This window comes from Eurypyga helias, unplaced genomic scaffold (assembly GCF_000690775.1).
Source record: "Eurypyga helias isolate BGI_N326 unplaced genomic scaffold, ASM69077v1 scaffold6419, whole genome shotgun sequence".
Taxonomy (NCBI): domain Eukaryota; kingdom Metazoa; phylum Chordata; class Aves; order Eurypygiformes; family Eurypygidae; genus Eurypyga; species Eurypyga helias.
This window is the reverse complement of record NW_010272658.1, coordinates 56,231-63,269: the sequence shown is the minus strand read 5'-3', so window position 1 is coordinate 63,269 and position 7,039 is coordinate 56,231. Positions and strand designations below refer to the sequence as shown.

At 42.6% G+C, this 7,039-nt stretch overlaps 1 pseudogene; it reads right to left on the bottom strand.

Moving 5' to 3' along the window:
* Positions 1 to 6: 6 nt before the first annotated feature.
* LOC104515279 lies at positions 7 to 5,349 on the bottom strand (annotated as a pseudogene).
* Between the last annotated feature and the right edge of the window lie 1,690 nt (positions 5,350 to 7,039).

The following is a 7,039-nucleotide window of genomic DNA, read 5'->3' as shown; positions in this document are numbered from 1 at the left end:
TGGGGCTGTTCTTCCCCAGATGCAGTACTTTACACTTGCCCTCACTGAATCCCATTAGATTTCTCCCTGCCCAGCTCTCCAGCCTGTCCAGGTCATGCTGGATGGCAGCACGGCCTTCTGGCGTAGCAGCCACCCCTCCCAGTTTGGTATTGTCAGCAAACTTGCTGGGAGTACGTTCTATCCCTTCCTCCAGGTCACTGATGAATATATGGAATAGGGCTGGACCCAGCACTGACCCCTGGGGGACGCCACTAGCCACAGGCCTCCAACTAGACTGCCTCATCGACCACAGCTCTCTGAGCGCTTTTCTTCAGCCAGTTCCCAATCCATCTCACCATCCAGTGGTCCAGTCCATACTTCCTAAGCTTGGCTATGACAATGCCATGGGAGACCGTGTCAAAAACTTTGCTGAAGTCAAGGTAGACCACATCCACTGCCTTCCTCTTGTCTATCTAGTGATGCCACCATAAAAAGCCATCAGATTGGTCAAGCATGACTTCCCCTTGCTGAATCCATGCTGACTACTCGTGATAAGCTTCCTTTCCTCAACATGCTTTGAGATGGCACCAAGAACAAGTTATTCCATCGTCTTTCCAAGGATGGAGGTGAGGCTGACCGGCCTAGCACCTGGGTCCTCCTTCATGTCTTTTCTGAAGATAGGAGTCACACTGGCTTTCCTCCAGTCCTCAGGCACCTCTCCTGTTCTCCAGGACTTTTCGAAGATTATGGAGAGTGGCCTAGCACTGACTTCCACCAGTTCCCTCAGCACTCCTGGGTGCATCCCATCAGGGCCCATGGGTTTGTGGATGTTCAGTTTGCTTAATTGATCTCTAACCCAATCCTCTTCAACTGCGGCAAAACCTTCCTTTCTCATGACTTCCTCTATGGCTTTCAAGCTCTGAGACTCCTGAGGGCTGGTCTTAGCAGTAAAGACTGAGGCAAAGGTGGCATTCAGTAACTCCACATTCTCCATATCCTCAGTCACCAGGGCACCCACTTCGTTCAGCAGTGGGCCCACATTTCCTCCAACCTTCTTTTTCCTTCAATGTGCTTGAAAAACCTTTTCTTGTTGTCCTTGACTCCCCTTGCCAAGTTTAGTTCTAAGGAGGCCTTTGCTTTCTTTATTGTATCTCTACATCCTCTGACAACACTCTTGTATTCCTCCCAAGTGGTCAGCCCCTTCTTCCATGTTCTATATACTTCAATTCCTTACAAATCTATTCCTTAGAATACCACTGAAAAGGGTATCACTCTGTTTTAAAGGAAATGAACCTCAGAGGTAACTCAGAAACCATGTGTAATATGAACTGCAAATTTGCACTGGAAATAGTCACAGCCCTTGCTTCTGATGAAGTGTGGGGGGTTTTTTCTACCACCTGCAAAACTGCTAGTTGCAATTTTTACAAACTTCGCTTTGCCTGTCCTGCACCAGGTAGGCCAATGATCCAACAGTGAGTGAGCTCCAAATATTAGTAGAGTTTAGAAATACAATAATAGCACTTGGAAATAACACCCAGACTGCATTAATTTTAAGACATATTTGACATATACCTTTGTCCTATACAGATAGGCAATGAAGAAAGTGATTTTACAAATCTTGTTTCCTACTTTTAAATGGATATGCAAAACAAACTAGTTACATTTTCATTTACAGTCAACAGAAGAACTAATGTAAACTTGCATGTAAAGACGCCAGTTCTCCACTTGAGTAAATTGATAGCTTAAATACGTATTTCGGGTCAATGCTTTAAATGTGATACTTGCAGAATGACTCTTGTCCTCATTTAAACCAGTGGCCATATTCCCATTGCTTCACAGGACCCAGATTTTCAAGATCAGCCTTAGTAAATCTGTATGTACCACAAGGTGACTATTACATCACTTGAGAATGTTATAGGGAATAACATGAAAGAATTGCAGTATACCTCAGGGGAAGAAAAACCAAAGTCATGGCTACTCTTGCCCTAGGAGCTTGGTTCCTGGCGTCAAGGCCGCTGCTATCCATTGCCCAGAGTCACGCTTCTATTCTCCTGATATACCCGCAGTACTATGAAGCTGATGAAGTTGGCTGGGTTTTTTGTTGTTTTGTTTTGTTTTGTTTGTTTCTTTGTTCTTCCCAAAAGAGAAAAAAAGGAGACAGCAGTGAGTTTATACATCCAACTCTGAGGTTGGATGCTGCCAGGACAAGGCTTGGTGCTTCAGAAAGTTGAGCACCATGAGCGCCAAAATCAAACCTAACATCATCAAATGTTAGGAAATGATTTGGAAATCAAGAGAAAAAAAGGAGACAGCAGTGAGTTTATACATCCAACTCTGAGGTTGGATGCTGCCAGGACAAGGCTTGGTGCTTCAGAAAGTTGAGCACCATGAGCGCCAAGGGCTACTCACTCTGGAAATCAAACCTAACATCATCTCTGGTTTGGCACTGTGAGACAAAATGCCCAAATCAAAGGCTGTTATCCTCTACTTCAGCGACCTCTGGAGCGCTTGGAAACACGTATGAGACAACCGCTGCTACTATCCCTGTCTCCAGACCACTGGAAAAGCGAAAGATTTAAACATAAAACACGGTTGGGTTTTTTCCCCCTCTACAAAACCCGTATGAGCTATCCTGTTGTTTATTTTAAATGAGCTACGGGTCGTACAATGTCACGACACCAGATGCCTGACACACTAGTGCTGATGCAGTTGCAAGCTGAAGTACATACAAGTGATATTCGGCTTTATTTAAAAAATACAGAACAAATGCACAACTGCTATCCCGTGAAGCACATTTTACAGTAAATAGAGAGCAATGTAATTTCCATCAGAAGTTGGAGCTAAGGTAGCTGAAAATATCGCTGATTACAATTCTAGTGTAAAAGTGAAAAAAAAAAACAACCAAGCACCATATTCTTAAATATAAGCATTTTTACATTCATAAAAATTCAAGACTTTTCATTTTGGTAGAGCATTTCAAAGAAATACAAATTTGTAGTTGACGCTGCATCATAATCATTCTATCTACATCTTAAACACTCCGCAGCATATAGTACAGAAATAATCACTACCATGTACATATCAACACAAAGAAAAGTTAAAATGGATATGAACACTAGTATTTTTTGAATGAGGCACACATAACTCTTTTCAAAGATATGTAACATGTATTTCATGCTTCCTGGTAACCCAAAAGAAAGAAAGCCCTCCTAAACATCTAAACCCTCTAACCCTTTGTCCTGACTCGGACTAAACTTGGTGAAGCTGGAGTTTACCTGGCAGAAGGCTTAATGAAAACGTACAAAGACAACAGAATTTGTCAACTGACAATAAAAATGATGAGATATATATATATACACACACACATACACAGTTCTTTGTAATGCTTGTACATGCACAGAAATCCTTCAACTTAGTTAATGCTAAGGAGTTTGATGGCTAAAATTGAATGGAAACCAGATCAGGAGATGGTAAAGGCACTATATTTAGCTCTGGAAAGCTCCAACTATTAAAAAATTCAGAGGTCCTCAAAACATACACCAGAAAGAAATACTAAAGGTACAGAAAATTCAGAACAAATTTGAAGAACCTAGACTATGTGAAATATCACCTGCTCTTTCTGTAAAATAGAAATTTGCCTAACACTGAATAACCCCAGTGCTTTCAAGGAGCATACTGCAGTCTGTACAAATTTCCTGGCAAGTCTGGGCAGAACCAGCGCCCAGGAGCATCAAAAGGGGCTTTTATCCTCTTTCTGTGTCATCAAGGAACACATGCCAGCCACCAGGTGAACTAAATTTCTGTGGTACCAAATGCACCCCGAAGTCAAAGGCATCGCACCTGCTGAAGAGGATTGCACAGTCCCAGCAGACGGCCTGCGCCGTCACGGGTTTCAGCTGTCAGTATGGCAGGCGCTTACGGCACATCTGGTACTGGCACTCCCTGAAAACAGCATGCCTTTTAGTTCTTAAATTCGTATAGGTATCTTGGCATAAATTTTAGGGGAAAGGTGGCTAGGCTTGTATGTTTGTCATCAAATAAAACACAGAATGTATGTTTAAGCTTTACCTAGTTTCACCTCTAAACGCATTGCATCATTTGAAGTGTCTGGACGGACAGTTAAATTCCTAAGTAAGAAGGTAAGTAACCCCAGCCTGACATTTATTGCTGATAATTCTCTAACAGCGGGTAACATGAATGGCTTTAACACACGGTGCCGTACACGTGCTATGACAGATTTCAGGAATCTAACCGGTATTTGTTGTGCAGGAAAAAGCATACTATTATTAACAGAATGGTCTTATCCAGGATAACAGACATGGAAATGTAAGATACCTCACAAAATTTCCTATGGCAGAATTAGGACTGGAATACCACAAGAAGATCACTTTAGTTAACATGAATTGTACAGAAATATGATCTCTTATCCCCCAGAACAAACAGATTTATTTGTTCTCCCTTGAATATGCCTTGGCTTACTTTCTTAAATCCAACCAGTTAAGAATAATTCCTCTATGTAAAGGCACATCCAGAATGTACCAATGCAAACACATGTTTTGGAGGATGTTTTGTCACGAAGGAAGAAAAACCCAGTAAGTTACCTCCAACAATAGATGTTTTGTAACGAACACATACCGTTATTGTTTGCACAGAACAATTTAAAATAGCAACAACCACGTTAACAAAATAACCGCCACGATTTAGTTCCACTGGACTTGTGCTTCCAGCTGCTCCCTCGGCAGACACAGACACACAGCAAACGTGGGAACAAAATCAGGACTTGCCTCATACACGGCTCCTGGGTAAGGACTAGCATGGCTGTCCTCCAGGGCCTGCTCCCAGGAATTCCCACTAAAACATCTGGATGGCACTTGGTAGGTTTTTATAGCATTAATTTCTCTAACGAGGGCGGAGAAATAGTCATACAGATGAAAGGGGAAACTGTCAATGCACAGAGTGCTGACGTACCCATTCGGCAAACAAGCTGGGAAACGTATCTTCTTTCATTATCTCCAGAGGCTTCAGCACTTGCTGTAGTCATAAGTTTACTGTATTGACAGTATCCCTTCAAAGAAAAATTCCAGCGCAGTACAGAAATTACTTTAATCAGTACCGATCACTACGGGCTAATGTCAGACAGAGGCAAATGTACAGGCAGGCGCGCAGACATCCATTCCGTACGATGGCCTGGGGAGGGAATGGGATCTTCCTTGCACATCGCAGAACAGCAGCAGTTTGCACCTCGGGAGCCTGGCTCCCCTGCTCGGCGGCATCAGCAGCCATAGGGAAAGTCAGTCGCTGCTTCCCACACCCCGAGATGCGTACGGCATGCGGGAAGAGCTGTGGTTCACTGTGGGCCTGTAAAGACATCACGCAAAAGCTTTGCCCAAGCGCTGCCGACTGCTCCCGCTGCAGTGGCGTTCCCTGCAGCCGAGGAGTTTAGGAGCACTGGGCAAGACAGGTTAAGAATGTCCCCTGAAAGCGTAACCCCTGAAGAAGCCGCACTTCAGGAAAAGCATCAGCTTCTCCGTTTCAAATACTCGTGGGATTAAAACCAACAGAACTTACATTCATTCACTCTCTTTTTTGGTTACTTTAAACCTGTATTTTGACATATCTAAAGATTACTATGTCGGATTACTTTCAAGAGCCTGGAAAGCCTTACCTTTCTAATATTTCAAACAGGAATATATAGTTCTTTCGCCATTTTTTGGTATAAAAATGAGCCCCAGTTGAGAAATACAATTGAAATAGCAGATCTAACTGACATAGACAGCTCTTTCATTTACTGAATAGAGGTACTGAAAATCATCAATAGCTCCAGGAACTGCCCTGAGAATTCCTATCCCTTCCCATCAACCAAATATTTACTTAGCATATCCTCTGCTTCTAGTAGTCCAATAGGAGATTTCAGTCTTTCTTTAATGGCATCTTGTAAAGGATGATGAATTTTGGAAAGAAATGGCTATAACTTATGATCAGATCAGGATACATTATGATTTATTAAAAAACGAGTATCCCATTGCCACCTACCCTGTAGTTTCTCCTCATCTGCTGTGTCCCATCCATTTTTAAGGACCACTGATCTCTAGAACAGTCCTTAGGAGAACAGCAGTTGCAGTTGGAGGATGTAGATGCCGGGGTAAGTGGTAGACGTTTACCTGTTGCACACCTCCTACACTGCCAGATGGCTACTCCTAATTCTGAGTAGCCAGAGAAGGTACAACAGCACACATCTACCTGCTCGCTGCTGCCGGCACGGCAGGACCCTCTCCTCCCACTTCAAGCTGAGAAGAAGGGATGAGGCTGAAAGCCTCGGGCCTGCTCCAGGGTTCTCTGTCAAGAAGCACTTCTCCTTCTACCCTTTAATGTTTAGGCACACTACCCTCTTACAACAAAGGTCGTTTTAAGATTAAAAAGCGTGAATCCATTGCTGTGAAAAAGAACAGGAGAGAGACAGAAGCAGCTTAAGTAGTTTCTTTTTTTTCCTTTTTCTTTTTTTGTTGAAATTCCAGCTATTATAAAAAGTAAGGTGCTTTTCATTGTCAACCAACATAGCTCTCACGGGATCTAAAGCTTTGATACCTAACAACAGGGATTAATACCAACGATCAGTACCGGCAACAGATTGTTAACTCCCCATGACGAAGTCCGAGACAGTTCTTACTTCAGGGAAGTTACTTTTACAAACACATTCTTGACAAATAACTTCATACTGTGGAATCCTTCAAAGGACTTGCTGAGAGAAAGTGGTAGAGTATCTGGGTGCCTTTGGCAGGAAACATGACTTTTATGTTGAAAGAATGACAGTTTCCATTTTCAGTAGCTTTAAAATACTTGTTGAGCCAGCACTGCTGCAACAATTTGGTTCTTTACATAAATTAGCAGTTGGACATCCTACCCACATGAATAGATTTGTGGATGTAGGCTTGCCTCACGAAAAACTGCTGTGCTAACATATGTTTAAGGCTTAGTGAAGAACTGAAATACTGTTTGGATGAGGATTAAAAAAAAAATGTTTTTTTTAACCTCCCATCTGAAAAGATGGCTGAGGTTTTAT